At 53.0% G+C, this 10904-nt stretch overlaps 1 protein-coding gene across 1 annotated transcript in view; it reads left to right on the top strand.

Annotated features, from left to right (window-relative positions):
- Positions 1–323: 323 nt before the first annotated feature.
- Positions 324–10904, top strand: part of SBK1 (SH3 domain binding kinase 1) — a 47753-nt gene continuing 37172 nt past the window's right edge. Inside the window, exon 1 of the mRNA XM_058711734.1 lies at positions 324–1124. The gene's annotated coding sequence lies outside the window, so the exon portion shown is untranslated. The remainder of the gene's footprint in view (positions 1125–10904) is intronic.

Raw genomic sequence — 10904 nt, 5'->3', positions numbered from 1 at the left:
AGGAGGGGCGTATGGAGGGTGCAGGTGGCCCAGGCACGCTGACCGAGATCCCAATGGCCCCGTGCTGCACCGAGACTCGTGGGCAGGAGGTGGAGGCATCTGAGAGGGTCCTGCCGAGAAGCGAGAAGCGAGCCAGGCTCAGGTGGGGGCGGAACTGAGGCGCCGCCTTTTCTTCTGTCCCCCCCCCTCCCCACGCCTGCCCCGCCCCGGCGGCCTCCCCAGCTCTGGCAGGGAAGGAGTTAACCTCCAGGCTTCTCAGCGTGAATGTGGAGCTATTAATACCCACAGCCAAGCCAAGCGGTCTGCCAGAGCAGCCACTGGAGTCGGAGGGAGCAGGGAGCAGGCAGCGGAGGGAGGTGAGCTCCGGGCAGAAGCCGGAGCCAGAGCCAGGACTCCGAGGGCCAGAAGTTTTCTTGGGGCCGGCGTGGGTGCCGTGCCAGCCTCTCGCGGGCCTCGCCCCCCCTGGAGCCTCGGGTCCCGATCCTCTGTCCTGGAGGCCACCCACGCCACCCACCCCAGGAGGGAAGAACAAACTTTCTCAGGGAAGCCACCTCTGCTGCCGTCTGGACAGGGAGGAGACGGCGTCTGGACAGACAGATGAACAGACGGACAGGGCGTCCGCCAGCCTGCCCTCCCGGTCCCGGCTCTGACAGGCGGCAGCACAGCGGGTGGCCGGGGAGCCGAGGGCTCCGCGAGGGGCAGCGAGGGGCCCTGCCGGACCTTTGTCTCCCAGCAAGCCACCTCTGAGCCCAGGCTCCGGCCGGAAGCCACTTGGCCGGGCCCAGCCCTGCGGGGCAGGACGGGCGTTCCCATCGGACGGAGCCACAGGCTCTCCCACCCACCGAGGCGACGGGTAACCTGAGCGAAAAGGCACAGGTGGCAGGTGGGCAGGCGCAGGGCCCCGAGGCCAACCGGCTGCTGACCCTGGAGCGCTCTGGCTCGGGCACCCCTGCCCAGGCCGGGGACGATGCTGCCGAGGCCACCAGCAGCCACCCCTGCCCCGTCCTGGAGCTGCCACCAGCCTGGCCCCTGGGCTGTGGGACCGAGGATGTCCCAGCCTTTTGCTTCGTGTGCTTCCACAAGGAGGAGGAGGAGGAGCTTCTGGAAGAGGTCCCACTGCAGAGGTCAGTGCTGGGGCGGGGGTGGGTGGGGGGGAGAGACAGGGCGAGGACGAGGGGCTCGGCCCCCCAGGGCCCCGCAGACCTGCTCTGGACTCTCTGTCCACTGCCTACCACCCTCTGTCACCTCCCTGAGCCAGACAGGTCCTCACCTGGTTCTCACCACAGCTTCCGCCCTGGCTCTCCCGCTCTGGCCCCGCAGTGACTTTCCTGTCCTCTCCCGCTGCGGGCCTGACCCCCTGCTCAGAGCCCTCCGTGGCTCCCCACTCCCACAGGATGAAGTCAGCGTTTGGCGGGGTGTTCAAGGCCTGTGTGGTTGGGCCGACCGCACCCACCTCATTGTGCTCTGCTCCCCTAGAGTCACCCCCCCAGGGAAAACTGCCCAGGCTTCCCTTTCCCGGGCTCCCCACCGTCCAGGCCCAGTGGCAATGCCTCCTCCTCCAGGAAGCCCTCCAGGAAGCCCTCCAGGAAGCCCCTGCCCCACCCTGAGCTGAGAGCCACCTTTCCTCCCTGCAATGCACTGACACCTGATAATGTTCAGTCTTTGTTGAATTACTAAGTGAAGATGTCTGCGTGTGTGTGTATATATATATATATATATATACATATATGCTTGGGTGTGTGTGTGCGGAAAAGGGAGGGCGCGGCGAAGGGGTGAGAACGAAGGTTGGCGTGGCTGTGTGACTGGGCATTTGGGGGCGTGTGTGTGATTGTGCATGTGCATACATGTTTGTGGGAGTGGGTGCAAGTTCGATGTACCTGTAGGAAAAGGGTTGTGCGCTATGCCCCGGTGAGGGCTCCTGCCCCAAGGGCCATTGTCCCTTTTGCCAGCTCTCCCCGCCCCCACCTGCAGGGAAACCCGGGCTCCAGCCAAGTGCATTACCCAAGCTGTGACCACAGACTCCGGGAATGGATGGAGAGTCTGCAGGGGACACAGGGGTCACCTCTGCTCCGGCCCAGCCCGCCCACGCCTCCATCGCTGCCTGAGTCAGCAGTACCCTGGGTGGGGAGAAGGGCGGGCTGAGGGTCGACCCAGGTGCCCCTTCCGGGCTCCTTTCAGGAGGGCGAGGGTGTGGGCTCCTGCAGCCTGGACCAGGTTCCTCCCTGAATTTCTCTGTTGGACCCCAGGCTATAATTTTCCTTCTGTGGCCTCTGTGTCCTCATCTGTGGAATGGGAGATATTCCCTGCCATGGCTGTCAGTCCATCAGTCAGCCCCAGCCCTGGCGGGGTCACAGCCTGCTAGGGGAGACAGACACGCAAACAGATCAGCTTGGCAGAATGATGGGCGCCCTGCTGAGGGTGGGTGCACTGTGCTCAGGGAGTCAGAAGGGAAGGGGGACCACCTCTGCCTGCAGGGGCCGCAGGAGACCCTGGGGTCCTCCCCCAGGTGCCGAGTGACGTTGAGGAGAGGGCATCACAGGCAGTGGGAACGGGAGGAGCTCAGTCATCCGAGAAAAAAGGGGGATCGGGGAGAGGAGGCTGGCCGGGTCCAGGGGGCCAGATCACAAGGGGCCTTGACTGCTGAGCCCAGGACTTAATCCGTAGGTGGTGGAGTGAACAATGGGGAGGGCCCAAGCTGGAGACTCAGTGCGACCCTAGGTGAGTCCCACAGCAATGGACTTCAGAGAGAAGCGTTATTTTCATGGTGGGGGCTCAGAATGCTTGTCGAACGAATGATGATATGAGGACATAGGGTACCAGAGTCCTCGGAGTGGGTGGTTAAAAAACACACACTCCCGGGCCCTGCCCTGGAGACTTGGCGGCCTCGGGTCTGAGAGGGGACCGGTGTGGTGTTGTGGCCAGGGCCCAGGGGACCAACTTGAGCACACCACTCTTTGGGAAACTCTAGAATGAGATAAAACAGGCCTTACAGACAGGCACCAGTGAGATCCTGCTGTCCCTTCCTCCTCCCATCTCCCGCCTCCAAATGTCGGCACCCTCCAACGCGGGGGACTGCCCTCTGTCTCCTGCCCTGGGGATACGGCGTTTGCAGAAGCCAGTCTCCTTGCCAGCTGGTGGCTGCTTGCCCTTTAAGGCCCGGAGAGGGGACACCGCCAGGCTGGGCAGACAGTGACCACAGGTGCCAGGTGGTGAAGCTAAAAATACTGAGTGATGTGGACACCCAGGCTGCGGGCTGGAGTGAGTGGGAGGAAGGCTCTGGAATATTTCTTTCCTACTGTAGGAGGGGCAGTGGGCAGTGAGGTTTGGTGGGGTCGCCTTAGGGGCTTAGAGAAGGTGTCCCCCCCTGCCCCCCTGCCCCTCTCACCCCTCCTCCAGCCCCCTGGAAGGCACCAGGATTCACTCCCAATAACCACAGGCATACTTAGCAGCCCTGGGTCCTGCCGATTCTCCTCCCCGCTTCTCTGTAACCCTCCGTGGGCCTCTGTGAAATTGAAGTTGGATTTTCTCAGGCATTGTCAGCAAAAGCCTCAAAGCCACCTCCGTGGGACGCTTTGATGTATCAATTAAGGCGAGGCTAGCCGTTGTAACAAGTAAGCCTGGAAATCGCGGTGGCTGGATGTGGCAGAGGCCAGCTCCTGCCTATGCAAAGCTCCAGAGGGGTCGGGGTGTCGTGGAGACCATGCTCCCCTCAGTCTTTCGGGGACCCGGGCTTCTCCCAACGTGTGACTCACTCGGCCGTCACCCAGGGCTTCAGCCTCCACCGCCGGATCCCCTGCAACCACTGGCAGACAGAGAAGAAAGAGAACAGGAATCACATGTGAGGTTTCCTGAGCCAAAGCCGGAAGTGGCCTATTCTGCCTCGGCCCGCACTTATTGGCCAGAACAGCTAATTGCAAAAACCAAACCAAACCAAACCAAACCCCTGGGATATGTAGCCCAGCTGTGACAACCTCACAGGGCTGTGGAAATGAAAAATTTGAAATATGTCGAAGCGCCTGGCGTATAACAGGTGCGCGGCGTGTCTGTTCGGGCGATCATTCGTTCATTCATTCATTCCACAAATTCCACTAGACATCGGAAGGTGAAGATACGACCTGTGTGCCCGTCCTGCTTATATCCAATGGGGGAGCCAAAGAAGACATGATTAAACAGACACACAACTATGATCTAAATCCACTGTTAAGGAAATGACCAGAGGGATGGGGGGAGACACCCCCTTTGCATAAGGTGAACAGGGGAGGTAGGGACATTTCATCTGAGATCTAAAGAATGAGAGGTAGCTGGGCAGAGTGGGGGTAGGAGCATCCCAGGCCCGGAGAACAGACGTGCCAAGGCCCAGGGGCAGACCAGAGGTAGGGGAGTGTGGGGACATATCAGGTCAGCGCGGCTCAAGCGGAGCAAATGGGCGGGGGGTGGGGGGGGGAGTGACATGAGGTGAGGAACGGGCTAAATGACACAGGCGTGGGCGGTGGTAAGGGAATGGATTTTATCCTGGACAGGATTGGGACACCTCCAGAGGCTTTTAAGTGGAGGACGACATATCATCCGATTGACATTTTAAACGATCTCTCAAGAAGCTCTGGAGAGAATCAATGGCAGCTGGGCCAGAGTGGACGCGGGGTACCAGTGGGCAGGTCATGGTGATGACGGAGGGGCCGTGGCGGCGGCCTTGGAGATGGGGAAGCAGACGGCTTCTAGATATATTCGGGAGACAGGATTTGCTGGTGGGGAAAGCAAGAAAGGGATGTGGGACGAACCTGAGGTTTTGGGGTTGGAGAAATGCATGGGAATGATGGGAAGACCCAAGGGAGGGGAGGTGTGGTGAGACTTCTGCCACAGGTGTTTTCAATTTGAGAAGCACGTGAGCTGCCCAAGGGATGATGTCAAGTGAGGGCTTGATTCCGGAAGTCTGGGGCTCGAAGGAGGAGACTCTTGGCTGGTGACAGACCGTCAGAGACATCAGCAGAAAGGTGGCATTGGTAGCCGTGTGCTGCGGTCCCCGTGGCCAAGAGAAGAGCATCTCAAGGAGGAGTGAGAATGGGCAACTCATCTCAAAAATGCCAAACGGTCAAGGAAAATGAGAATGAGAATTCAGCAACACGGAGGTCGAAAGTGACTTCGCCAAGAACGTTTCACGAAGGGGTGGAGACAAAAGCTGGCGGGAGCGGAGACACCCGGGTAAGACGGCGAATTGAAGACACACACCGAACTTCTCCGAAACCCCACTGAAAGGAAGCGAGTGGATTCTTCAAAGTGCACCTATTAGTCCTGGGTTTGCTGCCATAACGAATCGCCACGAACTTGGTTGTTTAAGACCAAACGCATCTCCTATCTCATCCTGTATGTCAGAAGCCCAGCACACGTCTCTCTGGGCTAAAATCAAGGTGTTGACAAGGCTGTCCCAGGGAGCTCTTTCTGGAAGAACTTCCTGAAAGTTTGAGGGGAGAGAATCCATCCCCCAGTCTTTTCTGAGGTGCCCTACACTCCCTGGCTTGTGGCCCCCTCCCTCCCACAAGCCGGTAGCATCTCTCTGGTCCCGCTTTCTCTTTCTCTGATCACAGCCGGGAAAGAAAGGTTTTGCTGCTTCTCCTGCTTCATGTGATTAGGTTGGGCTCACCTGAATAATCCAGGATCCTCCCTTCGTGCCAAGGTCCTTAACCTTAATCACATCTTGTAAAGCCCTTTCTGGCCAGGTAAGGTAACATACTCACAGGGTCTGGGGATTAGGACACAGACATTGGGGCGGGGGAGCATTATTCTGCCCTCTACAGTACCAATCAGCAAAAACGGATACATTGGAAAGGAGACCACAGCAACAGAATTCTGAGTCTGGAAGGCAGATGAGCCTGTGATAACTGATTTAGCACCCTCGTGACCGTGCACCGGAAGCGAGCCCCACTCTGGGAGTGAGAAAGGCAAGAATCTCCCCAGCCAACCCCACAACCCCCCCAAAGTCTCCAGAGTTAGTGGACTAAGTGCCCTCCGGAAATGGGAGTAGAGCTAGGGCCCAAGACAGGAGGATTGGTGTAAGAAGGGCCTTAATTCTCAGATTTCCTTCTCCCACTCGGCACAGCCCAGCGGCCGCCCCTCCCCCGCCCTGACAAAGGCTGGAGGTTTCTTCTCCAAAGAGGATAAAACACAGGGTCTCTGAACGGGAGGCCACAGCATGATGAGGGGGCAGTTCTGCCCCCAACTAGAAGGATTTTTTGAAGTCCACCTCCTGACTGTAGGAAGCCCCGCCCTCTACCCACCATCACCCCCAGGCTCCTTCCTGCTCTGGATTCCCATGACTGCGAGGTCAGGACTCACCTTTCCAGGTAGGACATGCCAGAGTTCATTCCCTCAGTCTCTGGATACATTAATGATGAGTATTTTGTTAGTGTTGTTATTTCATTTCCTGTTCGTTCTCAGTCTCTTCTCCCTGCATAGTCTTTGTTTTCTCCAAGTTGCTTTCTTTCTCTTTGTATTAGTTCTGTCCTTTATCTTAGAGTCTAAAGGGCCAAGAATAGAATACTTTGTAGGTTGGCATCAGGGATATCCCCGGGAAACAGCCCAACCAGAATTCTCTAGATTGAACCCCCAAGTCAGCCAGCCCCGCCCCGCCCCCCCCTACAGGGATACTCATCGGATTGCTTTTATAAATTGTATTTTTATATTCTGTAATCAAGACATAGTTAGGGTGGAATGTAAAAGTCCTAAGTAAGTGGTCAACGAGTTGGGTTTTTTATTATGTTTATCTATCTTTGAGAGCGAGAGAGAGCACGCGCGCGTGCGTGCACAAGTGGGGGAGGGGCAGAGAGAGGGAGACACAGAATCCGAAGCAGATTCCTGGCTCTGTGTTGACAGAGCCTGACGCGGGCTCAAACTCACCAACCGGGAGATCATGACCTGAGCCGAAGTTGGATGCTCAACCGACTGAACTGCCCAGGCGTCCCAATGAGGTTTTTTTTTTTAATGTTTATTTTATTTTTGAGAGTGAGAGAGACAGAATGCAAGCAGGGGAGGGGCAGAGAGACAGGGAGACACAGAATCCGAAGCAGGCTCCATCCTCTGAGCTGTCAGCACAAAGCCCGATGCAGGGCTCGAACCCATGACCCACAAGATGGTGACCTGTGCTGAAGTTGGACCCTTAACCAACTGAACCACCCAGGTGCCTCTCAGTGAGTTTTGACAAATGTATACACCTGTGTAACCCACACCTCAATTGAGATCTAGAACATTGCCATGTAAGGTAACACCTTTGCAAGTTTCGTCATGCCCCAATCCATTCCTGCCCCAACACACACACAGAGGCAGCCACTATTCTATTGGCTCTTTTTAAATCTTTTAAGTATGAGCAGGTAACCACAGACCGTCAACATTGGAGAAAAACCTGTAATATAAGAAGCAGAGCAAAAACAAACAGAAAAACAGAATTTGGAGGAAACAGAGTACACAAGGGACAGAAAGCCTAAAAACAAAATGATTATGATTATGTTTGGAAATTTAGGAAAATACATTGCAACTATGAAACAAAAACTAGTTGCTATCCTGAAAGGAAAAAAACACTCTGAGAATGAACAAGACAAATAAAAAAAAAAGTACCTAGAAACTAAGAATATCGTACAGAAATGGAAAACATATTTGAAAGAGTTAGAACAGGGGTCAGCAAATTATGGCCTGCAGGCCAAATCCAGCCTGTCACCTGTTTTTTGAATGAAGTTTTATTGGCGGGGTGCCTGGGTGGCTCAGTAGGTTGAGTATCTGACTCTTAATTTTGGCTCAGGTCATGATCCCAAGCTTGTGAGATCAAGCCCGGCGTCAAGCTCCAAGTAGGGCTCAGTGCTGGGTGTAGAGCCTGCTTAAGATTCTGTCTCTCTCTCCCTCTGCCCCTCCTCCACCTGTGTGCGTGCACACACAGTCTCTCGAAAGAAGGAAAGAAAGAAAGAAAGAAAGAAAGAAAGAAAGAAAGAAAGAAAGAAAGAAAGAAAGAAAGAAAGAAAGAAAGAAAGAAAGTTTTAGTGGAACATAGCCACACTCATTTATTTACTATGTCCTGTGGCTGCTTTCACACAAGCAGAGTTGAGTAGTTGCGACAGAGACCATATGGCCCACAAGCCTCAAGTATTTCCCACTGGGCCCTGAGTAAAAAATTTGCTGACCACTGTCTGAGAAGATAAAGTTAAAGAAATTTTTCAAAAAGTAGAGCAAAAGGGTAAAGATACATGTGTAGGTTTGGATTCTCCAGTCACAGACGTCGTGACACAGATTTAGGAATGCAAGAAGTGTCCGATGGCTCATGCCCATGAAAATTAAGGAAGAGGAAGCAGGATAAGGTAGGGAGAGTCTTCAAACCATGATGTAGATCTGACACCTGTGAAATGAATGCTAGATGGAAACAGATCTAAGCAGAGAGCACCTGACCTGGATGCTGACCCAAACAAAGTCTTGGCCAACCCAGGAGGGGCTCCCAAAACAAAGACTGTCCATCCGAGGGACCCCCTCAGATGGCAGAAATGGCCAGACCTTGGTGTCTGCTGAGCTCAGTCGCTGGCTAAGGCTGCCCAAGAAGACCTTGGTCTTAGCTCAGAGGCTGTGACAGATCTCAAAGGTCCTGTGGTTGGAGGCTGTCAGCCACCTGCATTCCTCACAGCTGAGTGACAAGTTCTTCTGGAAGGGAGAACCCAGCAGGGCACCTCTGGGGCTGCCACTGTGTGAAAAATAGGAAAGAAGGAGTAAGAAAATAAGAGGACCAGTGCAAGAATCTCACACCTGCATAAGAGAGTCCCAGAAAGAGAAGACAGGAAATAATGAAATATTTCCAATATTTCTCAGAATGGAAAGACCTGAATTTCCAGGTAGAAAGTGTCCACTGTGTCCAATCACAGGATAAAAACAGACCCACACGAAGGCTAGTCACCAGTAAATTTTAAAATACAGGAACAAGAAAAATATTCTACAAGATTCTACAAAGGATCCAGAATCGAAATCGCATCAGACTTCTCAACAGCCATTCGGAAAACCAGAAGACAGTGGAGCTGTTTTCAAAAGTATGAAAGAAAATGATTGTCAGCCTGGAATTCTATACCTAGCCAAACTGTCCATAAAGTGAGAGTAGGAAAAAGATTATTTCAGATTTACAAGGGCCCCACAATTTTGAAGGTAAAGGAAATCTCCCAGATGATGGTGAAGGGAAATGAAAAGACAGGCATTTCACATTGAAATAACTCAGAAGGGAGACACCTGGCTGGCTCAGTTGGTAGAGCACACAACTCTTGATCTCAGGATTGTGAGTTCAAGCTCCATATTGGGCATGGAGCCTACTTAAAAAAAAATTTTTTTTTTAATGTGTATTTACTGAGAGAGAGACAGAGACAGAGCATGAGCAGAGGAGGGGCAGAGAGAGAGGGAGACAAAGGATCTGAGCAGGCTGCAGGCTCTGAGCTGTCAGCACAAAGCCCAACACAGGGCTTAAACTCACTAACTGCAAGATCATGACCTGAGCCAAAGTCAGATGCTCAACCAACTGAGGGGCATGGAGCCTACCTAAAAAAAAATTGTGAAATAAGACAAAAGGTTCTAGAAAATATTTCTTTAAGGAGATGAAATTGATAGAATGCCTAAGTATTTGAACTCGTGAGAGATTTACACAAGTAGGAGAGAATGTGGATCAAATGAGACAAACACATAGGAAAAAAAACTTTTGTGCAGAAAAGAGAAAGAATCTTGAAATTTATTTTTTTTTTTATTTTTTTTTTTTTATTTTTTTTTAAAAATTTTTTTTTTTCCAACGTTTTTAATTTTATTTTTGGGACAGAGAGAGACAGAGCATGAATGGGGGAGGGGCAGAGAGAGAGGGAGACACAGAATCGGAAACAGGCTCCAGGCTCCGAGCCGTCAGCCCAGAGCCTGACGCGGGGCTCGAACTCACGGACCGCGAGATCGTGACCTGGCTGAAGTCGGACGCTTAACCGACTGCGCCACCCAGGCGCCCCAAGAATCTTGAAATTTAAAACTTCTACTCTGTGAAAGACACTGTTAAGAGAATGAAAAGACAAGCCATAGAATGGGGAGAAAATTGCAAAAATAATTGATCTGATAAAGAACTATTTATCTAGGGGCTCCTAGGTGACTCAGTTGGTTAAGCATCCGACTCTTGATTTTGGCTCAGACCATAATCTCATTGGGATCTTCATGGGATCGAGCCCCACATTGGGCTCCGTGCAGCATGGAGCCTGCTTGGGATTCTCTCTCTCTCCCTCTCTCTCTCTCTCTCTCTCTCTCTCTCTGCTCCTCCCTTGCTTGCACTTGCACTCTTTCTCTCTCTCTCAAAAATAAGTAAACATTAAAAAAAAAAAAAAAGAAATGCAGAAGAACTATTTATCTGATAAAGGACTATTATCCAAAGTATACAGAGATTTCTTTAAAAAAAAAAAACAGTAAGCGGGGTGCCTGGGTGGCGCAGTCGGTTGAGCGTCCGACTTCGGCCAGGTCACGATCTCGCGGTCCGTGGGTTCGAGCCCCGCGTCGGGCTCTGGGCTGATGGCTCGGAGCCTGGAGCCTGTTTCCGATTCTGTGTCTCCCTCTCTCTCTGCCCCTCCCCCGTTCATTCTCTGTCTCTCTCTGTCCCAAAAATAAATTAAAAACGTTGAAAAAAAATTAATAAATAAAAAAAAAACAGTAAGAAAACGAACAGCCCAATTTTAAAATGAGCAAAAGATTGGAATACACACCTCACCAAAGACGATATACAGGGGCGCCTGGGTGGCGCAGTCGGTTAAGCGTCCGACTTCAGCTCAGGTCACGATCTCACGGTCCGTGAGTTCGAGCCCCGCGTCGGGCTCTGGGCCGATGGCTCGGAGCCTGGAGCCTGTTTCCGATTCTGTGTCTCCCTCTCTCTCTGC

The sequence above is a fragment of the Neofelis nebulosa genome, chromosome 18 (genome assembly GCF_028018385.1).
Source record: "Neofelis nebulosa isolate mNeoNeb1 chromosome 18, mNeoNeb1.pri, whole genome shotgun sequence".
Classification (NCBI taxonomy): Eukaryota; Metazoa; Chordata; class Mammalia; order Carnivora; family Felidae; genus Neofelis; species Neofelis nebulosa.
Note: the sequence above shows the minus strand (reverse complement) of the source record. Positions and strands in the feature narration are given on the sequence as shown.